General features: G+C 44.3%; 1 long non-coding RNA gene across 1 annotated transcript; it reads left to right on the top strand.

The window, feature by feature from the left end:
- The first annotated feature begins 16,006 nt into the window (after nucleotides 1-16,006).
- Nucleotides 16,007-18,377, top strand: LOC114286007 (uncharacterized). Its single transcript, XR_003637381.2, has 5 exons — nucleotides 16,007-16,633; nucleotides 16,796-16,957; nucleotides 17,051-17,623; nucleotides 17,704-17,879; nucleotides 18,002-18,377. It is a non-coding gene; the product is annotated as an uncharacterized LOC114286007 (long non-coding RNA).
- Nucleotides 18,378-25,551: the final 7,174 nt, after the last annotated feature.

Here is a 25,551-nt window from a genome sequence, read left to right as displayed (position 1 = left end):
ATATGTGCCTTGAAGTCCACGCACTGGCTGGGGCAAGGGCATATTTTTTAATCTAAACCGGCCGAGCATCACGGCCCCATGCCGATTGATATGTGCCATAGCCACTTCATGCACTAATTTTTGGCTTGCTAAAACGGCCTAATTATCTAAACGGCAATTATATGTGAATGCCTTGAAGTCCATGCACTGGCTGGGGCAAGGGCAGATTTATTAATCTAAACCGGCCGAGTATCTCGGCCCCATGCCGATTGATATGTGCCACAGCCACTTCATGCACAAATTATTGGCTTGCTAAAACGGCCTAATTATCTAAACGACAATTATAGGTGAATGCCTTGAAGTCTATGCACTGGCCGAGGTAAGGGCAGATTTATTAATCTAAACTGGCCGAGCATCTCGGCCCCATGCCGATTGATATGTGCCACGGCCACTTCATGCACTAATTTTTGGCTTGCTAAAATGGCCTAATCATATAGTCGGCAAATATACAGAATGTTTGATCTAAAACAGCAACAAAACAATACCATTCATTAAATACAGCAAAGAACAAAATGAATTTTCATTAAGTAAATTGGGCACAAATTGTAGCCATTTTACATATGAAAGTTACTAAATAAAAAGCTGAAAACATACACGCAAATCCTAAAACAAAAACAAGAGCCGCCCAAATTAGTCCTCGGAGTCAGACTCCAGCGGCTCAACATCCACTTGCTCGTATGGTATTGGCGTAGCCAATGTTACATCGGCAACAGCAAGGGCTTTGAGCCAGCCGTGTTTGAATCCCCAATTTTCAAATTTGGGGACTTCGTCTACGTATTCATCAAAAGCATATTTTTTCCCGGCATCGAATACGCTAGAAGCCTTCAGATCGGCTGTTTCCTTTGCTGCTTTTATTTTTTCCAACTCAGCCTCCAATTTAGAGATCGCCTCATGGGCCAATTTAAGCGCGTCATCGCTCGCATCCGCCCTCTTCTTGGCGACCAACCTCAATTCTTCAGTATTGCGGGCTCTCTCCACCTCGAACTCGGTCCTACTCCTGTGGCCGTCAACCTCCTCTTGTAAATGGCCAATATGCTCGACGGCATTCTGATGGCGACGGCCCATCTCGGCTATCCTTCCGATGGCCTGAAAAATAGGAAGTTTAGACCAAAACAATATACGTGTAAAGTCAAAAGATAGTCAAGATATATACCAAAAGAGTCGATTGCGCGGCCAACGCAATTGCAACCAGATCCGGCTCCGCCCGAAAAGCTGCCTTGTCAGCAGGCAGTGAAACGGACGTGGCCATGCCGAGTGCGATCGCTGGATCTTTGATTACCAAAGCATCGGAGGAGATCGCCGTATTATTTATCTTCGACTGAATAACAAAAGGTGCAATCACATCCGATCCTTGCAAACGAGGTCGTTTGTCGGCACGGTCTTCTTTTGAGCCGGCCTCGACCTCGGCAGTGCACTTCTCCACCCTTTGCTAAACCTCTACACTTGCCTGCACAAAAGGTTCCGCCTTGACACTCCCATTTTTTGCCGTTCCCTCCTCAATAATAGGCAAGGAGGATTGGGACTCGCCAGTAGGTGAGGGCTGAGAGTCGGCAACCTGAATGGCCTCCACCCTTCTCCGCACAGTCATCCTTTCCGCGTTCGCCTTCTTGGCAAGTTTAGTGAGGCTCAATCTAGCCATATTGTTTGTGTATGCACCGGGAAGATCCTCCAGACCGTGAAAAATATCATCAAGTGGAAGGTCCTCTTGACCTGAAGTGGATGGAGGATCAATTGAATTAAGGCCGGCTTCTTCGAATGCTAACTTCAAAGCCTCGTCGACCTCGGCTTCGGATTGGTCTAACTTGGCGACCTCAGCTGGTTCGGTCGCTCTAAATCTGATCCCGCAACACCGACTTGCCTTAAATTTTTGAAATCAATCAAGATAAGGGCGATAAGAAACTCCTCACCCTTCGGAATTGGGATGTTTTCTGCCACCAAAAAGGTTGTATAAGTGGACTCGTTGCGGAGCAGAATGTGGGCCACCCTCCCCTATTTCTGAAGACTCGGCCGACCGAAATACTTTAGCGCAGCCTGGATTTCTGAAAGGACGGCGTCGTCGATTGAGGTTGAGACTTTCTTCAAATCGTTTCCTGCAAAAGCAAAACCACGAGGTCCCGAAAATGAAGCTTCATAAATTATAACAAAAAGTAAATAATTAAAAGAAGATACTTGGCCACCTGGTTTGCCCCTTCGCTTAGGAATACGATCAAGGCGGTCCTCGCCTTCACTGAATTCCCAGTTTCCTTAGACGACAACCATAACATCGTCGACTCGCTTCCCAGAGATGGAAAGCATGGTCACTAGTTGATGGTCGGTGTCTTTCGCCTTAAGGAAATAATGCTCATGCCGACCAGAAGACTTGGCCAAGGCGTAGCAATGTCGAATAGTGGGAATGCCAAGCCAAGCCCGTGGCGATTGTTTAGTGCGATAATCCCCATCACGATCCTAAAAAAGTTGACATTGGGTTGTAAAGGGATTAAGCCCCAATGGCAGAGCACGACCCTAAGGAGTGGGTGAAGGGGGAAACGGACTCCACCCTCTGCGATTGATAAGAGAGGGAAGACGATCGTGGTTTCATCAATCCTTTCCATATCGAGGGTGTCGTCTGTCACAAGTGACAGACGGATGTCATCAGGAATTGAGAAATGACGTCGGAAGCCAAAAATTCGATCCGATGAGAGGAGATCTTTTAAATGTTTCGCCATTTTCCCCAGCCAATAGGAATATGCTAAGCTAAAAAACAAAGCAAGGAATGAGATTCAAAGCAGATAAGGAGAGAACTTACAAGAGGCGAAGAAGATAGAGAAGAGAAGGAAGTTGCAGAGGTAGTTCGGGAAGCAGTCCAGCGACGAGTGTCTAAAAGCGTGTATGCATTTTAAAAGACGTCAAAATTTTCAATCACAATAAATAGAAGTTTACGAAGAGGCGGGAAGTTGAAATGATAACCGAGAAGCATGTGTTCAGACATTTGCGTTGGAATATGGTCAGCTGCCGAATTTTGGCTCTGACTTTTCTAGTTCGGAGCCAAACACTCCAGCCAACTGTCGTTAGTGGGGGCTGAATATTGGGAATCATAGAGATTTTGGATAGTCGGACCTGGGAGAGTCGAAATTCGTGGCACTCGGCATCGGTTCACAAGCTCGAATCCAACTTTACTTGGCCAAATAGCCGATTAAGCAAGGGGCCGAGTAAAGAGCGGTCTACTACAAAATGTGCCAAATATGGTGTTGGAAATGAACCTAATCCCGAGGCCCATGGAAGAAAAGATATAAATAGAAAAACATCAGCCAGAAAGAGGTATGTGATAATTGTTGTGCTTAACTTAGAATACAAGCATTTTTTAGTGTGGAGACTGACTTGTCCGTAGGAGTGCTAATTCCGGCATCCCCGACCGGAGCGTTTATTCATTTTCAGGTGACTATTAGTAGATCACGAGCGTCTCCTAGGATCAGAAGAGTATTTCCAAACCACTTGTCCACAAGACAAAAATTCTCTCTCTCTCTCTCTCTCTCTCTCTCTCCCCTCTTGTTTTGTGCTTTGTAGTTAGTATTCTCTGCACTTTTGCACACTAACCCTTAACCAAACTTGACGACCTTTGAGCTGAGGTCCCTTGGAGCCTAGTTTGAGCTTTGGAAGAAGGTTTAAGTATGCTATTGTGGCTGTTTTCTGTTGTGCTTCAAAGAAAAAAGAGAAGTTCAGGGAAGGGGTGGCCTATCGGCCACCAGCAGTGGCCAACCGGCGACCAATGGTAGCCGACAACCACCATTGGTAGCCGACTAGCCATCAATAGAAAAGTTTCTCAGTGTGCTCTTGAAAGGGGTCAGAGGTGTTTTGGGAGTTGGCACAACTTTCAGTGGTCAAATGATGTGAAAGCAGAGGCTACAATGGCAAGGCGGTGGATTTTCGGGAGGAAACCAACCGAGCATGCATGCATCCCTCACCCCTTGAGGCCATTTACTTGCTTTGTTTAAGTAGTTAATTGTAGCTAATTCATTCATACAAGTGTTGTAACTATTTAGTTAATTAATTCATTTTGTAATTGATTAGCTTAATTCGGCTTAATTTACTTTGTAATAATTAATTAACTAGAATAGTTAATTAGTTTTGAGTTTTGTAATAATTAGCATAGCTAGTTAGCTTATTCTTTCAGACCCTCCTTCGCGAGGGCGCAATGTTGTAATAAATGTGCGTGTGTATGTGCATGTCTTTCAACCCCACACCTTTCTCCCTTTTATTTATTCACTTTCGATGGTTAGTTTAGGAACATTTTCAATTAGCATACCTTATGCTTGCATGTTTGCATTCATTCATTTGTCTTGCATGCACCGAGGTTTGGCGCATCATTCAAACTGTATTGCAATTTCAATACTGCTTTGAACACATGTTTAACCGCATGTTATCAAACTGAATCAATCATAAGCCATATTAGTAGCCGAGCCTATTAATTTCATATTGCGTGTGTTGCATTAGGCATCTTGTATAGTTCGGATCATGCATCTTTCTAACTAGTTTCTGTTTTGGTTTGGAGTACTCGGTAAGCTTTACGCTTTAGCATACTTGCATGAGTGCATGAGTGTGATTGCCATATTGCCATGTTTCGCATGCTTGCCATGAGGTTATGTGCTTAAATGTTAAACTGCATGAATGTTTGTGGATGAAGGTTTGATTGTTTGAATTGGAATCATTCAATGAATGTGTGTTTTAATCCCACTTTGTTGTGGCAAATCATGTTTTAAGCCCACTTGAGGTGGCAAATCTGCATCTTTTATGCCCACTTGAGGGTGTCAACTTCAAACCATTTTCGAAAACAAACATGAGTTGAGTTGTTCCAATCCTTGCAATGTTAGTCTATACTTGCTTGTGTGCGTCACATAGTAATGTTAGTCTAATAACCGGAATAAGAATGCATGATGTTTATAATAGAACATATCATGATTAGTAGAGGCCGATCCTTTGATCGGGCAAGCAGGGGTGCTCATTTCAGGACCTTCCCCTCTCGTTCCTAAGTTCCCGAGCTGAGGCAACTTTGGTGATGACGGACACGTGGCCTTTGCAACGAGTCAGGGTTTCCTAAATTTTCCCAAAAACAAAATATTTAGGTGGCGACTTTGTAATCTGGCAAAGCAGTCCAATTTTGGCATTATTTGATTTAAAATTGATTTTCCAAAAAGATTTGTCGGATTGGACTCTTTGGTGTTTATCAGTTTCACATTGCAATTGTGAGAGTAGATTCAGAACCCCGGTAGAGTCCGAACTGTGAGGCCTTTCTTTTCAAACCCTTTCCGAAAGGCGGGGCACGGAACAAGGTGAGTCCACACCGGTTCATCACTCAACCACCTAGAGTCGTCGGTTGATCCATTCAAATCAAACCTGTCAATCTGCACATCACCTTGATCTTGTTCGTCAAAGAACTGTAGGTTGTCTAAGTCCTCCTGGGCCATCCTCCCTAACCACATTGACTTCCACTACAATTGGCAATACCACTTCCGGCTTGACTTAGTCAATCGGCGCAACGTAGCAGCTTGGATCATATTCCCCCTCATACAAGTCCTTAGAGTACTTAGGCAACAGACTCGCACTCTCCTCTAAGGCCAGCCTCCCTTCTACTGTAACTATCACCACCATAGGTTTACGTTGAAGTGCGGACACATGCATCATGCACAAATCTGTGCTTTCAGGAATGAACACGGTCAGTCTGGGTAGGTGGGAAGGGATAATACATACGCTGGGGTCATAGGGGATGGTCAGTGTATGGATTAGGTTTAGATTGTGAGGTAGGGGAACTTGATTGTGGGCTGGGAGAGGGTTGGTAGTTACATTTGCTTTTTGGGGTGGTGCAATCACCTTATTGTCAATGAGGTCTTGAATCTTATGATGCAGTTTGAAGCATTGGTCGGTGTCGCAACCATGCTGCTGGTGAAACGCACAGTACTTGGCTGGGTTGTGTTTTTATGGGAGATGATCTGTAGACACCCCATTTTTGACCGTCCTCAAGACTTGGACGTCATCATTTGTGCACTCGATGATTGTGCTTGTTTGTGTTCGTCTTGAGCACCCAAAGTCCTCGGCGGAACACCTTGTCTTTGAGCCTCTAAACTTATCTGTTTTGTGCATGTTTTTGGACCAAGAGCTTGTTGCTTCTTGCCTGGAAGGGAAGGCGACCTGTCGGCCAGGAGTTGTGCATGTCGGCCACTAGTGGTGGCCGATGACCACCGATGGTGGCCAACGACCATTGGTCCCCGTTTTCAGATATTTGTTTGCCAGCTATGCCAGCTGTTGCTCATTGAACTGCATCTTCATACACGTGTATGGTAAGATGAATACAAGCTTAAATCTTGATTTTCTATATATAGGGAATGTTCTTCCCCATTTTGGGGGGTTAGACATTTTAGATCAAAATTCTCTCTCTCTCTCTCTCTCTCTCTTTTTATTTTGTGCCTTGTAGTTAGTTTTCTCTACACTTTTGCACATCAACCCTTGACCAAACACTCTCACCTTTGAGCTGAGGTCTCTTGGATCTTGGTTTGAGCCTTGGAAGGGAATTTGAGCTTGAGTTTGTGGCTGAATTGCATTTTGCTTCAAAGGTATAGAACTTACCTCATTTAAGCTTATTGTGTATGCTTAATTTACCATCATTTTCAACTATTTTAAGGCTGTTTTTGTGGTATAAAAGACTCTGTTTTTTAGGCATAAAAATGGTAGTTTGAGTCTTTGTGAGTTAAGGGGTTGCCCCTCCCCCCTTTGTTCCTTAGCTTGTGAAGCTTTTTGTGCCGTCTTTTCTCAAATTCAAATCGAACTTTTTGGGCCTCTTAACCACTAAAAATCAAATTTATTTCAGTGACAAAAACCTTCTTTTGAAGTCCAAAATTGGAGGGGTTAGCCACCCCTCCTTGTGTCTGTTTGCATGCCTAGATAGCTTAACATGTGAGCATGTTTTTCTAGCATTTTGTAGCTTAATCTCAGCATGTTTTGGGCACTGTTTTGACCTGTTATGACTCTGTTTTGGGTTGATTGATTCATTTGAGGCTTGTTTTGCATGGTTGTAGTACAATTCCCATCACTAGTTTGATGTTTTAATGCTTTAATCATCACCCTTTTGAGTTGGATGCATGTTTTAATTTTTTTTTTCATGCCTAATTCCAGCACCTACGTATCTGCAACCTCCCTCACTTCTTTACTTTTTCATTTGCTTTGAGGGTTGGTTAACCCTCGTGGAGACCGCCTAAAACTCCGCTCCACGCGTGAGGGCGCGAATCGTGTTCATAGCTACTACAGTTCGGACTCCTATCACGGTTCTGAATCTAATCTCACAAATTGCAATGTAAGACTGATAAATCACCATAGAGTCCAAATTCGGAAAATCGTTTTGGAAAATCGATTTTAATCAAGAAGTGCCAAACATGGATTGCTTTGCCAGATTTTAGAGTCGCCACCTAAATATTTTATTTTTTGGGAAATTTAGGAAACCCTAACTCATGCCTAAGGCCACGTGTCCGTCATCACCAAAGTTGTCTCGGCTCGGGAACTTGGGTACGAGAGGGGAAGGTCTTGAAATTAGCACCCCCGCTCGCCCGATCAAAGATCGGCCTCTACTAACATGATATGTTGTTTTTGAAAACACATGTGTTCTTATTCCGGTTTATTAGCTAAGCTTACTATGTGATGCGCACAACATACATGTATAGATTAAATCACTCGAGTTAGAACAAAACATCTCATGTTTGTTTTTCAAAAATGGTTTTGGAAGTTGCTACTCGCAAGTAGGCTAAGTCGCGGATTTTCCACCCTCAAGTGTGCTTAGAAAAACATGATTTTGCCACTTCAAGTGGGCTTAAAACGCACATTTTGATGAATTGTTCCAATTCAAGCAATGAAGCCTTCATCCACAGGCATTCATGCAGTTAAACACTTAAGCAGTTGGCCACATGGAAAACATGCTATCATGGTAGTCACTTACACTCATGTAAGGATGCTAAAGCATAAACACTCACCGAGTATTATGAGCCAAAACAGAAGCTAGTTAGTAATCGATGCATGATCTTAACTATGTCAACAATGCCTAATGCAACACATGCAAAATGCAACTAAAATAGGCTCGGCCATCTAGAATGGCATATGAATGAAACACTTGATAACATGCTTTGAAACACATATTCAAGTAAGTATTGAGATTCAATGCAGTTTGAATGATGCGCCGAGCCCGGTGCATGCAAGACAAATGAATGATGCACACATGCAAGCATAAGGATGCTAATTGAAATATGCCATAATCTAACCACCGAAAGAGGATAAATAAAAGGGAGAAAGACGTGGGGTTGGAAGACATTCACACACACACGCACACTTATTACAAAAATGTGCCCTCTCGACGGAGGGTCCGAATAATAAGCTAACTAGCTAATCTAAGCTAATTAAACTAATTATTACAAACCAAAATGAATTAACTAATCCTAGTTAACTAATTAGTTATTACAACACAATTTTATTAGTTAAGCACGTTAACTAATTAAGTACAAAACTGACAAACTAGGTAACTAAGTAAAGCAGCTATGTAAAGCAGTTAAGATAGGCCCCCGGGGCGAGAACTGCATGAATGCTCGGTTTGCCTCATTCGAAAATCCATTGCCATGCCCAAACTTGTCTTTGTTTGCATTTGATCTCAGAACACTGCACAAACCTCCAGATAGCTTATACTCCAACATGGAGACCTCTAAGAGGGCTGTCGACCAGAAAATGGTGCTGTAGACCACCTATAGACCACCTAAACATGCTGCTGACCAGAAAAAGTGGTCGGCCAGCTACTTTTTCTGGTCTGCTGACCAGAAATTCCTGCCAAGCTCCAATTTGCTGCAACAGAGAACAAGAAGGGGCACAGCTGTGTATTTGCAAGGTACGTGTGTACAACCACCCTCCCTGTCATTTGTTAAGCTCAAGGGAGTGCGGTACTCGGCTCTCAGGCCATTAGCTGAGCATTTTAATGCACGATGGCCGAGAAGCCAAGTTTGCACAACTAAATGTCAATAAATGCACAAATAACACATAAGGGCCTTAACCTCTATCATGCATGATTAAGAGGATCGGCGACCGAGAAATGAGGCACGTTTCATCACTTCAAGTATGAAATTTCCCTCGTTCCTCGCGTTTGGATTAACGTTCAATCCAAACACAATACAATGCAACACATTTCAAACATAATGCAATGCAACAACATGCAAACACAATGCAGTGCAACAACATGCAAGCACAATGCAATGTAACAACATGCCAACAACATGCTCTTCTATCAATTCTAGAATGGCATGGACAAGATTCTAACATATGAACAATGCATGCATGGCATGTTCAGAGGCTAAAGTATCGAAGCAAGTAAAGAGCATCATACAAGAGGCATGCAATATAATGCTTAATGGACTTAAACCAACTATGGATACACCTCATGCATGCCCAAAGAGTGGCCAAAATGCTCCGAAATACTAGTATTAAAAGCAAGAAAATGCATGCTCATGCAATGGCTCATCAACTAGGCATAAGAGCACAACTCTCAAACATGATGAAGAAGTGACAAATGTGAGAGTGTAGCTACACTATATGCATTGAAATCATGTGTGAAATGATGCCAAATCACTCAAACAACACAAGTATAGCATGCAAGAGGGCCTAAGGCACACGGCTACTAAAGGGGACTACACAAGAGGTATGCAATACATGGCACAAATGATTGAACCAACCATAGACAAAGTTCAATTAGGTCAAAACAAAGACCAAAACATGTTGGGATGGGAGCCCAAAAGCCTAGACAAGCATGCATACACATTGGCCTATAAACGAGGCACAAAGGCACAACTCCTAAAAGTACTCAAAGAGTGAAAGAAGTGAGAACATGACAATGCTGTATGCTCTGAAATAACATGTTAAATGATGTCATGGCAAGCAAACATCTCAAACAAAGCTTGCTAGAGGCATCAAAACACAAGGCTAGTTAAGCCCATTGCACTACAGCTATGCAATACATGAACCATATGGCCAAGACAACCCAAAACAGTCCTAGAGCATGTCAAATCGAGGCCAAAAACATGTCGTAGGGGAGCCAACACATGCTAGGATAATGAGCTAAAACAACAAGCATGCAAGGCTAGTAAGTGAGATTTGCTGTACAAGTACAAGATGGAAACCACAAGTGGCCAAACCAGCCAAAAATAGAGTTGTATCATGGCAAAATAACACCAAAAATACACTGATATGGTAGCCCAAATGCTTAGACAAGATGGCATACATATTGGCTCATATTTAAGGCATAAAGCACAACCTTTCAAAAGCATTGAAAGAGTGACACATGTGAGTGTATGACAATGAAACATACTCTGAAATTATGTATCAAATGATGCTAAATCATGCAAATAGCCCAAGCAATGCATGCTAGTGGACTCAAAACACAAAGCTAGTGAGCAAGATTGAACTATGGCTATACAAAGCAAGGCATGTATGACCAAAACAACTTAAAATAGAGCTTAAGCAAGGAAAAAAATGAGTTAAATCTTGTTGGAGTGGAGCAAAAAACATGGTAGAATGATGGTCCAAAGCAAGATGCATGCTAGGCTAGTAAGTGGAATTGCACTACAAGTGCAAGGAGCATGCAAGAGATAACCAAACCAACCCAAAACAGTGTTATGCCATGCTAAAATAAGGCCTAAAACATGCCAAGATGGGGCCTCAAGGAGGTAGAAAAACATGCTAACTTAGTGAGCCATCAACACAAGCACACAAGAGAAGAGGAGGGGGGGACAACCCCCACCCATTTAGGGCCTTAAAACACACTTTCCACCACTGAAATTTCTCTGAGTTTTAGTGGTAGAAAGGCCAAACAAAGGTGATCCAAAGGCCTAAAAGAGATGACTCAAAACAAGGCCAAGTAAGGCACAAAAGGGGGTAGACCACCCCCAACACCAAAGAGGCCTTAAACAAACATTTCAAACACTTGAAAATGAATATTTTTGCAGATTAAAGTTAGGCCTAAAACATCATGCAAATAGGGCCAAAGACTTAATCAAAAACAAAGCTTTAAGGGGCTAGTTTCTTACCCTTGAAAAACAAGGACAAAGCAGCAACTCCAGCAACTTTTTTGGACCAAAAGCAATCCAAAAAACCTCAAAACTAGCTTCAAGGTGCCTCAGCTCCAAAGCAAAGGTGTTTCACTAGGTGTTTGTATGAAAAAGTGTGAAGAAATGGCACTTTTAAGCACAAATATAGAGAGAAATGAAGAAGTATAGAGATAGAGGGATATGTATAGCCCTAATGCAAAATTCTCAGCCTGAGACAAGAGGGAGGAGGCTCCCTTATATAGAATTCCAAGCTTGAAGTTTGTTGAACAAGCTAGAAGCTTGTGTATGGAGGATGCTTTCTGTGCCCAACAGTTGGCACAGCTGGCATCAAAAATATCTGCAGAAAGTGCAGCAAAGCTGCGGACCAGTTGAAGTGGTCGATCGACCACTCCCACTGGTCGACTGACCAGAAAAAGTGGCCTGCAAGGACAAAAAGTGGTCGGCAAGGGGGGAGAGGTGGTCTGCACAGAGAGAGGAAGGTGATGGCATGGCTGCCGGCCACTTGAGGTGGTCCACAGACCACCCACCCTAGCTGGCCGACCAGAAAACTGGCTGGCAGGAAAGAAAAGTGGTTTACAGGGGAAGAAACTGGTCTACACCCTTGTTCCACTCTCCAGGCAAGGGATAACCAGGTTTAGTTAAAAACCAAACCAAAAAGGAAGCAAGACAAGAGTCCGCAAGGTGAGGCACTCAACCAGAAGCCTCGAAAACTAGTCTACAGGTCCAAAAAGTAGCCTGCGGGAGAGAAAGGTAGTCTGTGACTACAAAAAGTGGTCTACAGACCTTCGTTTCCCTCTAAGCAAAGGCAATAAGGCATGGTCCAAAAACCAGGGCAAGAGGAGAAAGTTGAGAGGTCCCGAGATAAGGCGCTCAGCTGAAGGCTCCGGAAAGCGGAAACTAGCCTACAAGAGGGAAAAATAGTCTACGACTACATGAAGTGGTCTATAGGCCTCTCCCTCCCTCCAGAAGATGTCAACAAGGCATGGTCCACAAACCAAGCCAAAACATAAAAAGTTCTGAGGCCCAGGGGCAAGGCACTCAGCCGAAAACTCCAGAAACTCGAAATGAGCACAAACATGCGCGATCATCGTGTTCACAAATGATGACGTCTGATTCTTAAAGTCGGTCAAAAATGGGGCATCTACAGTTGCCCCACTTTGACAGAACTCGGAAGTCAAGAAGTGACGAGAGTAAATGTCAAAGCCCAGAGACGACCCATTTTTGACAAGGCCGAAGACTTAGACAAAGAGGCAAGATAACAAGGAGATGCGCCCGCAAGCAAGGGCAAGATGCAAATGACATGCACAATGCAGAACATAACTTATGATCATGCAAAGAGGGCTGTAACGAAACATCTAGTGCAAATCTTATGCAAAGAAATGCTACAGCAAACTCGTACATAAGCAAGTAAGCACGAACCAAACTACATCTCATGCAGAAAGGATGTAAGAAAATTATGCAATCTTAGCGAACATGTGTGATAGATACACAAAAGGGAACGAAGTGTGATAGATACACTAAGTGGACATGTGTGATAGATACACAAAATGGAACGAAGTGTGATAGATACACTAAGTGGACATGTGTGATAGATACACAAAAGGGAACGAAGTGTGATAGATACACCAAGTGAACAAAGTGAGATAGATACACAAAAGTGAACGAAGTGTGATAGATACACTAACTGAACATGTGTGATAGATACACAAAAGGGAACGAAGTGTGATAGATAAACAAAGTGAACATGTGTGATAGATACACAAAAGGGAACGGAGTTTCATAGATACACTAGGTGAACAAAGTGTGATAGATACACAAAAGTGAACGAAGTGTGATAGATACACTAAGTGAACAGGTGTGATAGATACACAAAAGAGAATGAAGTGTGATAGACACACAAAGTGAACAAAGTGGGATAGATACACTAAGTGAAGAGAGTGTGATAGATGCACTAAATGAACAAAGTGTGATAGATACACCAAAGTGAACAAAGTGTGATAGATACACAAAGTGAGCATGTGTGATAGATACATAAAGTGAAGAGAGTGTGATAGATACACTAAATGAACAAAGGGTGATAGATACACTAAAGTGAACAAAGCGTGATAGATACGCTAAGTGAACATGTGTGATAGATACGCTAAGTGAACATGTGTGATAGATACACTAAGTGAGGATACACTTGGTGAACAAAGTGAACGAAGTGTGATAGATACACTAGGTGAACAAAGTGTGATAGATACACTAAGTGAGGATGTGTGATAGATACACAAAGTGAACAAAGTGTGATAGATACACTACGTGAACGAAGTGTGATAGATACACAAAGTGAACAAAGTGTGATAGATACACTAAGTGAAGAGAGTGTGATAGATACACTAAATGAACAAAGTGCGATGGATACACAAAGTGAACAAAGTGTGATAGATACACAAAAGAGAATGAAGTGTGATAGATACACTAAGTAAACTTGTGTGATAGATACACAAAAGGGAACGAAGTGTGATAGATACACTAAGTGAACAAAGTGTGATAGATACACTAAGTGAAGAGAGTGTGATAGATACACTAAATGAAGAAAGTGTGATAGATACACTAAAGTGAACAAAGTGTGATAGATACACAAAGTGAGCATGTGTGATAGATTCCCAAAAGGGAACGTAGTGTGACAGATACACTAGGTGAACAAAGTGTGATAGATACACAAAAGTGGACGAAGTGTGATAAATACACTAAGTGAACATGTGTGATAGATACACAAAAGGGAACGAAGTGTGATAGATACACTAAGTGAACAAAGTGTGATAGATACACAAAAGTGAACGAAGTGTGATAGATACACTAAGTGAACATGTGTGATAGATACACAAAAGGGAACAAAGTGTGATAGATACACTAAGTGAACATGTGTGATAGATACACAAAAGGGGAACGAAGTGTGATAGATACACTAAGGGAAACAAAGTGTGATAGATACACTAAGTGAACAAAGTGTGATAGATACACTAAATAAACAAAGTGTGATAGATACAGTAGGTGAATAAAGTGTGATAGGCACACTAAGTGAGGATGTGTGATAGATACACTAGGTGAACAATCTTAAACGAAACTTCTTTGAATGAACCGTACATACAATATCGCCTGGTTGCGCCAACTTCAAATGAACCGTACATACAATATCGTGCCTGCATAAGAAAGAGACTCAACAGGTACAATATAGTAAAAACACATGTTCAACGTTACATCAAGATACAATTCCAATACGAGATAAACACGTGCACATACAATGCAAGTGGTGCATAGCAATGCAAGTGAAAAATGCGTAGCAATGCAAGTGAAAAGTGTGCATAACAATGCAACGAAAAGTGCATAGCAATGCAAGTGAAAAGTGCATAACAATGCAACGTGTCATACACATTTCATGCACAATAACAATGCATTTTCAATGCAGCATCAATAGCATGTTTAAAGTAAAATGCCAAATAAGGAAATACACGCCTTAACGAGACCAATTCAAATGCAACCTCCGATCAACCTCTCAGAGGGGTCACAACATACTTAAAAAGGATACACCTTGCTCTTGATGAGTGACGATGAGCCGTGCATCGAATACGTGAGTCGAAGTTCCCGCGGGAACATTTTGAGTCGAAAATAGTGAACTTTTCTTGCACTTTCTTGAGAGCCAAGGACCCCAATCAGCATAAAAACACGCAGGGAGGACAATGGGACCGTGAAGACCGCCCAGGAGGGCTGCCGACCACATACACTACCTGCAGACCACCTGTAGACCACCTAAGTGGTCGGTCGACCTGAAAAACTGGTCGGTCGACCAGTTTAATGAAATGCAGGGCAGTTTGGTCTTTTGGCCTCGGTTCTATAAGTGTTCACCTTCATTTCATTGACACCTCTAGTGCCGAAATCTCATGCTCTCCCTTCCTAGACCCTTTTTTCTCTTAGATCCGGGCTTTGCACGCGTTTGCCAACGCCCCACGCGAAGTTGATTCGCGGAAAACTTTCGATTCTCTTCGTTTTGAACCGATCAGAATTTGTTTTCGGAGCTTCTTTCTCCATTTTCACCATTTGAGGTACGTTTCTCTCGAAGTTTAGCACCTTTTCTCGGGCTTTGACTTTCTTTGACTTTTTCTCTTCCCGAGAGTTGACTTTTGTTGACTTTCGGCAATTTTGGCTCATTTCGCTCATTTTTGCTCATTTTCTACCTTTTTTCAGATGGTTGACCACATCCCACACGATGGGGGTTCTCCGCGAGTAGAGGACGAGCCTGACATCATGCCATTGCCACCCAAGATTCAGCCTTTCGAGCCGGAGAGGTACCACCCTCAGGAGCACGTATTACCACCGAGCACTTTTCATCATTTCACAGATTTTGCGCGACGAGCACCCGCAGACTTGCTACTACGGGAGCCAGAGTCCCACCTGTCTCATCATGTGCGTGAGGTGCGTACTTCACTTTTACATTTTCTGTGATGTATTTTATGTTTCTTACAGATTTCATGCTTTCGTTATGTATTATATCTGCTCGTTCTAAACATATTTACATACACAACAATTCTGCTCATTCTGAACACAGCTCACACACTGCATTTCTGTTCATTTTGCACATAGCTCACGCACAGCATTCTGTTCATTCTGAAACTAAATACATCTGTTCATTCTGCACACAGCTCACAAACTGTATTTCTGCTCATTCTGAACACAGCTCACACACAGCATTCTGTTCATCTTGAAACTGAATACATCTGTTCGTTCTGCACACCGCTCACAAACTGTATTTCTGCTCATTCTGAACGCAGGTCACATTGTATTTCTGTTCATTCTAAACGCAGGTGGCTTCCCATTTTACTTGGAGATATGGGTCGATCATAGCGAGGGAGTGGTACACGGAGCTCCCAGACTGTGCTCGATAGATTGTAGATGAGGCGGGGTTCGACCCATTTTGTGTGGGGTTGTCGCATCTTCCGGCGAGTAGGACCCTCCTGGGCGCATTAGTAGAGAGATGGTGGGACACCACCAACTCCATCCATTTTTCAGCTACTGGGGACATGACGATGACCCTATACGATTTTTCTATGCTGATGGGCCTCGACATAGGAGGTCGACCAATCCCATATGACTTCGATATGGGTGAGTGGTTGGCAGCCTGAATTTATCTACTCGGAGCCCATCCGCCGATCTGCCGATCATCGGGCATGGTCAGAGACACCTGGTTTATAGACAAGTACTAAGGGACTGTGCCCGATACTATTGAGGCCACAGAGCAGTACGCCCGGGGATTTCTAATGTTCCTTCTTGGGACCACATTGTTCTCCGACAGGGGGAACACGGTCAGGCTATATCTTCTTAGTGCTCTAGTAGACCTATCCTAGGTTCAGCACTTCGATTGGGGCGGCGATGGCCTTGCTACCCTTTACTGCTATATGAGCGCAACGTCCCGCGGGTGCGGGAACATAGTATGAGGCTATTGGAGAGCCTGGGAGGTATATTCTTCCCTCTTGATTTACATTTCTGCTTTTCATTACCTGTACATTGCACACTTTGCTCATTACACATATTACATTCGGCACTCAGCATTCTGCACTCTGCATTCTGCATTTTTTGTACATCCTGTATTCTGATTGCCACTGTCTTGCCTTTCACAGCTGTGGATATGCGCCTACTTCCCGACGCTTGCTCCTGATCCGAAGGTTCAGGCATCACTTGAGGTGCCATACTCGTGCAGATTTGAGGGTCGATGCTGGCCCAGACCTCGAGAGACCTTGCTGTACGTCCGGCATTATTTTGACATCGTATGGGCGATCGAGGTAATCCAGAACTCTCAATTCTTCATGCTTTTTGCTTCGGCTCATCTTGCATATCTGTGACAACTAATAAATTCATGCACTTGCTATCCGCAGATCAGTTGGTAGCCTTGGGTGGCGATGCCAGGGTTTTCTTGGTTCTAGTTTGCTGGTGCATGGGGCGCCTCCCGATACCAGATTTTGTTTGAGGGACCAGTTGGCAGAGCCTGGTTTCTCGGGGAGTGCTTCATGTGCTAGACACCTGGTAATCCCGCTCAGGAGATCCCTTCACCGCCTCCATCAGACATGCGGACCACAGAGAGTCTCACTCCCTGGGAGGTTAGCGACCTTATGTAAGGTGCTGACGCAGTCCTTTTCCTGGAGGAGGGTGAGTACACGACATACCTTCACACAAACATGATGCCCCTGCTGATAGGTGTTTGTGCCCCCATGAGGAGAGCTGCTGACATTCCTTCATCGAGCCTCACCCGAGCTACAGACACACCTTCGACTAGTAGGGCCAGCACATCGAGAGGTCAGACTAGAGTGATGCCCCCTATTTGGTAGTGTGCTGGGTGGCCAGATCCTCCGACCGAGCTGACAGGCTGGCGGTATGGGACGCTTTACCAGATTCTGCTCGAGCCTCCATTGCCAGATCATCGATATGCCAGTGCCCCTGACTCAACGTCGGTATGCTCCACAGCTTTCATCTATCATTCAGATATTTAGACATTCATTGATTCACTGATGACTTGAACTTGCATCTGCAGCCTCCCAGAGGATATGTTGAGGGGTTACTCAAGGCGATGGCCTCACTCGAGGGTGTGGTCTTGCGGAGGAAGACGATGTTGTACACCCCCGACATCCCGATACTTTCCAGTTTGCTTGTATTTATCATACTTCTGATGACATGCCAAAGCTCAACACTTCACTACACTAATTTACTGTATGTACAGAGCACACCCGACACATCACATTCACATACTATATCTTCATGCACTCACTCTATGCACCATACTTGCATCTGATATACATACTCTGGCTGATGTATTCAAACTGCCTTTTCAGGTCTCACTTCTACAGCCTTGGCCATCCAGGCCTTCTCGAGTAGCAGGGAGAGGGATCTGAACATGTGGTCGAGGGAGGCGTCGAGCGCTTGCCAGATGTGGTGATGAGTGTAGTGAGGAGGAGGAGGCAGCACATCATCAGTCAGAGGCATCCGCGGGCAGAGGTGATGACACCGATTCATGTTCTAAGGGCGGAGGCCACACCGAGCAGGATTCTGAGGATGGCGGCTCTGGTTTAGACGGGGGTGCCGATGGCGGTGGTGCAGAGGCTGCTCAGCCGAAGAGGGTGAAGAGGGCCTCTCGACCTTGAGCCAGATAGCACCGACTCAATTGTTTTGCTTTGTTTTCTTTTTTTGCTAGTAGTTATAGCATATTGTACAGCGCTAAGCAATTTTATTTTCCTTAAAACTTGTACCTTGTTGTAAAAAGAAAACATGATGGAATGAAAACAGCTTTTTGTTCAAAAAGTGTTGCATTTGTATTCTAAGCATCGCATCATTTTGCACAAAAATGAGATTGATGGAAATTGAACATTCGTGTATTGCCAAGTCAGATAGTGAACCAACATAACAAACAAAACAACAATAAAGAGCAATTTGATTAACGAATTAAAAACCACTCGATAAGCAAGGAGCAACAAATCGATAATCAAAGACTAACAACTCGTTAAGAAAAACTTAACAACTCGAATAAGCAAATGCATGTCGGATAAACAAAGCCAGAGGACGCATCCGAAGCATAAATAAACTCAGACCTTCAGCATTCTCAGCACATAAGAAGGCTAGGAACCCTCCGCTGGAGACAAGAAGTGGCTGTAGACCATTTTTTGCTCATTGTCGACCACCAAAATAGCTTGCCGACCACTTTTGTGGTATGTAGACCAGAAACTATGGTTGGTCGACCATAAGAAGTGGTCGGCTGACTAGTGAGGCTAGGGACCTCCAGATTTTTGCCACTTGTCCTCTAAACAGTGCCTTATCCTTCATAAAGTTTCCAGCTTCATGGTTTCCTCATTCTAACTCAGTTTTTGCACCAAATGGAGGCATTTCTTGTTCAAAATCTCAAAAATTGGATTGCTAACTTGGATAGCTCGGAAAAGCTAAATTTCTAGGGCTTCGAAATAAATGCACTATTCACGCTGAGCCGCACCCCGCTGCGTTTTCCGTTCCTCCATGCCGCGGCAAGGTGTTGGAATCCGGTAACTCATGTTTTAGCTTTGGCGGACAAGAGATGTGTCCCATTTTCGAAGACTTCTAAGCTTTGATGGAGTCCGAGCGCGATGAAGAGATCTTGCTCCAATTCCGTTTTGGCCACATCCAAGCCTTAGGACGGATGCGTGGGCTTACTTTGCATGACGTTCGGTCTTTGATTTGCGATGGAGAATTGGACATCCCCAGCTTGATTCATCGGTTTTCTAATGCCGGTGACTGCGACGATCATCACTAGCAGGGTTTTCGGCGACACGCCCTCTGCTTGTGCATGTTGTCTCATTTCTTGCTTGCCCCAAGCTCTGGAGGGTCTAGCATCCGTTTGATGGAGGTTGCTCAAGGTTTAAAAGAGGGCAAGAGTTGTATTGCCATGACACTAGCTGAGACACTGATGCGTTTGGATGCCTTCCATCGCCAGGAGACGACTAGATTCATGGGGAGCCCACTACTGCTGCAGGTAATGTTTCCCACCCTATCTCACATATATTTCTCACATCACTCGGCCCTTAGGCTCAGTTTTTCTCTCAAAACCCTTTTCTCACTTTTCTCTCCACGTGCACATCTCTATTCTAATTTTAGTTGTACCGTCTCTGATGAGTGCATAGCTTGGCTCGATGAAGAGGCGCAGGTTGGGCCTACTTTGGCATCAGAGGCTTCCACAAGCTCTGGGAGGGGACGCAGGAACACCTGACTATGCCCCGAATTTATTTGCTTTATCAATACTTTCAAGTTTTTTTATGAATGTAATAAAAAGCAACTTCAATTTGTATTCAAGAATAGGAGAACTCTGTACTAAAATCAATGTAATTGAAGCTTATGGGTACTGGAAATTTTTCGTTTGGTCCACAAATGGTCTAAGTCATAAAAGATTAATTTGAGCAAAATCAACTTTTATTAAAACTTTTCAAAACCATTTTCAATATGGATCAAAACTGGACATGCCTGAGATCTATCACTGATATGCACAACGCCGGATCTAGCAATTGGAAAGTTGCCCCTAGTCTGAATAACACAGCATTGGAGATCACAACTGAGCTCTTGAATGCATAATAGACAAAGATGACCAAAATGATCACATGGACAAAGTTGATCGGGGAAGTGTTTATGGCTGGACTTCAAAATGAAGTTACCTACGTATCCCAAAGATGGGAATCAAGCCTTACGTAGTTCGGTTCAGGTTCACTCATGTATTAACACTCTCCTTTTGCGCTCTAACTTTTGCCAAGGCCACCCTTTTTTGGGTTTTCAAACTTGCGAGCTCAGTTTTTATTATTCCAAATTTTCTGTCCTATAACTTTTGCCTAGGTCGCCTTTTCAGGTTTTCGGCCTAGCGAGCCACTCAAGGATAGTATTTCTTCAACTTGTCCATGTTGATCGGCTGGGAGAACTCAAGGCCATCTAGGTCCATCAGAATGACAGCTCCACCCAACCAGATAGACTTGATGATGTAAGGACCAGTCCAATTGGGTCTGAACTTGCCCCTAGGGTCGTGGATGGGGGCTCGGTTGTCTTTGAGCACTACATCCCCCTCTTTTAAATTCCTGGACTTAACCTTCTTGTTGAAAGCCCTGGCAATTCTTCGTTGATAACCCTGGACGTGATACAGTGCTTTCAGCCTTCTTTTATCAAAGAGCATGAGTTCTTCGAACCTGCTTTGCTGCCAATCTGCCTCAGCTATCTAACACTCAGCCAATACCCGTAATGACGGAACTTCAACTTCGATAGGTAGAACAGCCTCCATCCCATAAACCAAGGAATACGGAGTTGCCCCAGTAGAAGTTCGAATTGAAGTCCGGTAGCCCCAAAGAGCAAATGGCAGCTTATCTGGCCAGTCCCTGTAGGTTTCCACCATTTTTTACAGAATGTGCTTGATGTTCTTGTTGGCGGCCTCAACTGCTACGTTTGTTTGCGGCCGATATGTAGATGACTTATGAAAAGTCACGTTGTATTTCTCCAACAAGTCGATCACCTCCTTCTTGAAGTGGGAACCATTATCCAAAATAATCTCATTCGGGACCCCGGAGCGACAGATGATGTAGTTCCTGATGAACTTAGCAACATGCGATGCCTTCAACACCACGTAAGATTGGGCCTCAACCCACTTCGTGAAGTAGTCTATCACTACCAAAATGTACTCATGCCCGTTGGACCCCTTCGGAGTGACAGCCCTAATCACATCAATCCCCCAGACTGAAAACGGCCATGGCAAAGTCATGTTGTACAGCTTCGACGGCGGAATGTTCATGCGGTTTGCATGGATCTGACATTTGTGGCAACGCCAGACAAAGCCAATACAATCCTCCTCCATGGTCGACCAGTAATAACCCTGTCTAAGGATCTTCCGGGCTAGCATCACCCCGCTCATGTGCACTCTGCACTCTCCTCCATAGAAGGCCTCCACCAGGTGCTTGGATTCTTCAGCATCTACACACAACTTGTGCATCCCGAGATGACCCCTCCTGTAAAGTTTACCCCCGTAGACGATGAACTGAGTAGCCATTCTTCGAATTGCCCTCTTATCTTTGGCATTTACCCCTGGTGGATACACCTCATTTTCCAAGAAGTTCCAGATGTCGTAATACCAAGGGTTCTGATCTTGTACCTTATCTATGGCAACAATCAACTCATAGGCCGGCACGAATTTCTATTCAATGATGATCGGACACATCCAGACTCCGAAAGGGATGTCTATCATAGAAGATAGAGTTGCTAATGAATCAGCGAACCTGTTGTTCTCTCTTAACAGATGGGCGAAATTCAGCTTGTCAAATCGAGGAATCAGAACGTCCAAGGTCTGGTGATAGATTCTCATATTTTCATCTTTAACTTTCCAATCTCCTTTAGCTTGAGATACAACAAGGTTCAAGTCCCTGATGACATCCAACCGTTTTGCCCCTAGTTCCAGGGCGGCTTCTAGTCCAGCAATACATGCCTCATATTCTGCCTCATTATTTGACACTTTGAACCGGAGTTTGAATGGTAGAGGTATACAGGAATTGTCAGGTGCTATCTGCAACACCCGTATCCCATACTCGTATTGGTTTGACGCTCCGTCAAAGTACATAGTCCAAGTCTCTTCTTTGACATGCAGACTGGCCTCGTCTGGGAATAGACACTTAACTGCTTTATCCCCTTCAACTGGGTTGTTGTCTAGGAACTCCGCTACCGTTCTCTCTTTCACTGACTTGGGCGTCATGTATTTTAGATCAAATTCGGAAAGCAGAAGCAACCAACGGGCTAGCCTACCCGTAAGTGCTGGTTTCTCGAAGAGATATTTGATGGGATCTAATCTCGAAACCAGTATTACTGAGTGAGCTAACAGGTAATGCCTCAACTTCCTGGTAGCCTATACCAAGGCCAGACAAGCCTTCTCCAGCAGAGTGTAGCGAGTCTCGTAATCTAGCATTTTCTTGCTCAGGTAGTAGATAGCCTTCTCCACTTTGTCCTTAGACTCCTGTGCAAGCATGCAGCCCGTTGTCGTTTCAGTCACTGATAGGTACAGAATCAATAGTTTCCCTGGCTCAGGCGGTGACAACACAGGTGGGTTCTGTAGATATTGCTTGATCTGCTCGAAAGCAACTTGGCATCGGTCGCCCCATTGGAACTTCTTTCCTTCCTTCAGGAGACCAAACAGTGGTTCACAAGTCAAGGTTAATTTTTCAATAAGCCGTCTTATGAATCGCACTTTACCTAGAAAGCCTCGCACCTCCTTTTCAGTCCTCGGTGGTGGCATTTCTAAGATGGCCTTGATTTTAGAGGGATCGACCTCAATACTTCTCTGTGTGATCAAGAACCCCAGCATTTTCCCTGCTGTAACACCAAATGTACATTTCTGTGGATTCAGCCGCAACCAATGCTCTCTGATCCGTTGGAAGAATTTCTGCATGGCGGTGTAGCGACCCTCTCTTTCCTTGGACTTGAAAATCATGTCGTCCACGTGCACCTCAACCTCTTTATGGATTATATCGTGCAAAATTGTGGTCGCAGCCCGTTGATACGTAGCTCCGGCATTCTTCAACCTAAACGGCGTTACCCTATAACAATAGGTTCCCCACGGGGTGGTGAAGGCAGTCTTCTCCCTGTCTTCGGGTGCCATAAAAATTTGATTGTAGCCTGAAAACCCATCCATGAACGAGCGCAGCGCATGCCCAGCAGTGAAGTCCACTAATTTATCGATATGCGACAGAGAAAGTCGTCTTTCGGACTGGCTTTGTTCAAATCCCTGAAGTCTACACATACCTGAATTCTGCCGTCTTTCTTCAGTACCGGAACTATATTGGCCAACCAAGTAGGGTATTCAGATACTAACAGGAACCTTGCGTCAATCTGCTTGGTGACCTCTTCTTTGATTTTCAGAGCCAGTCCGAGCGGATCCTTTGGAGCTTCTGCTTAATAGGTTGGGCCTTTGGGTCAAGAGGGATCCGGTGCTGTACAATCTCAGGATCGATTCTAGGCATGTCTTCGTAGGACCATGCAAAAACATCTTTGAAATCTTTTAATAAAGCGACTAAGCGCTCGCGCTCCTCCGAAGACAACGTCGACCCGATCTGGACCAACCGCGGATCCTTCTCGGTACCAACATGAATTATGGTGATTTCATCAACCAATGGTTTTACAAACCTCTCCTGCTCTTGATCAATCAAACATTGTAAAACTGGAGGAATTTCTTCCTCGTCGTTTTCATGAAAATTTTGAAAATTCTGATTAATGCAATAAATTAAGGGCACAGAAAAGTACTCGGAAGCCACAACCATACCGCTCTCATTAATAACATACAGTCCGCCTGATTCCTCTGTTACAACACACTCAAAGGAAAATGAAAAAGACGACCTGGACAGGACAGTGGCATCCGGGTTATCACCCCCAAGAATATCGGACTCAGACTCAGACTCAGACGAGCTGGAACCTGATTCCGACTCCACAGACTTAGTGGAATCAGATTCTGGCTCACTACCTGACCCGGTACTGCTCGATAAAAAGCCCTCCTCGTATTGCCAGACGAAGGAGGGTGAGATGGATGCATCAAGAATGCCTAAAGATGGGCCCATAGCCGCTTCATTCCTGATCATGGAAACTGAGAAGTTATCCCCCAAGCACTCCAATATGATTTGAAGATCTGCAAGGAGACAAGCCAGCACTACCCCCATCTCAAATTTCGTGCTCTTAGAATCCTCCTCCTTGCACTGCTCAGCCTCAGCTGGTGGGTCTATCTGCTCTATGGCAACTTCATCCCCGGATAATTGCAAGTCAAAGAAAATCTCAAATCCCGGCAAGCGTCGTCTCTCTACATTTAGCCATGGCTCTGGAAAGCCGCAGAACGGGAAACCTTCCTCCTCCCGGACAAAGCGTCCATTCAGGGTCCCTGGATAAGTCGGTGCACCAACTCATAATGCTTCATGACCTACTTTGCCCTGGCTCTTCCGACCATCTCTTTTCCTTTCCTCGCCCAATCCTTTTTGGTAGGAAGATAACCTAAGCCAAAGGTATATGGGTTATGCGGTACTTCGGCCGATGCTGCGACGCCTTTCCGGCCACTTCGCCCTAATCCCATTCCGGGCATATGCTAAAGCTTGTTCATAAGGTAGACAGATTATGCATTGACGTATAGCCCCTCATTAATAACTAGCATGTCTTGTACAACCCAGGCCTCAACTAGGGTAAATCCTGACAAGAATACATCCTTTGCACCATGCTCAATCTCCAGAACTGGTGTAGAAACCTCTGGCGGCGGAGGTATTGAAGAATTCCCAAAAACGATTGTCACCCCCTTCCCGTGAGGGTACTTCTGTATTTGGTGCAGGATGGAAGAGACAGCCTTCACCTAGTGCAGCCACGGCCGCCCCAGGAGTAGATTGAAGGTGGCGGGAACATCCAAGACATGAAAATCAATGTCCTGTTGCCCCATACCAACCTGAGTCCGAATCTGTATAGTCCCCATCACCTCTCGGCTTGTATTATCATAGGCCCGTATCACCTAGGCAGTAAGCACAAAATCTGCAGGCTTCAACCCGATAGCATATGCCGTTCTCGACAGACACACATTAATAGCAGATCCTGTGTCAACAAGGACCACCGGTATCCATTTCTTTCTACACTCGACAGAGATATAGAGAGGGTTCTTATGATCTAAGCCCTCAGGCAGCAGTTCCTTGTTAGTGAAGGTCAAGGTCGGGGAAGTTCCTCCCGGGAAAACCAAGCCTACCAACTGTTCAGGCGTGGTATCGATTGAAAGCTTGGTTCTATCCATTGCAGAAAGGACAGCTTGTCTGTGGACTCTTGAAGCCATAAGTAGTCCCCAAATGGAGATGTCTGCTTGGATTTTCTTAAGCTGTCTCAGCACAGC

This window comes from Camellia sinensis, chromosome 6 (genome assembly GCF_055761805.1).
Source record: "Camellia sinensis isolate YWXY chromosome 6, ASM5576180v1, whole genome shotgun sequence".
Classification (NCBI taxonomy): Eukaryota; Viridiplantae; Streptophyta; class Magnoliopsida; order Ericales; family Theaceae; genus Camellia; species Camellia sinensis.
This window is presented reverse-complemented; position numbering and strand designations above follow the sequence as displayed.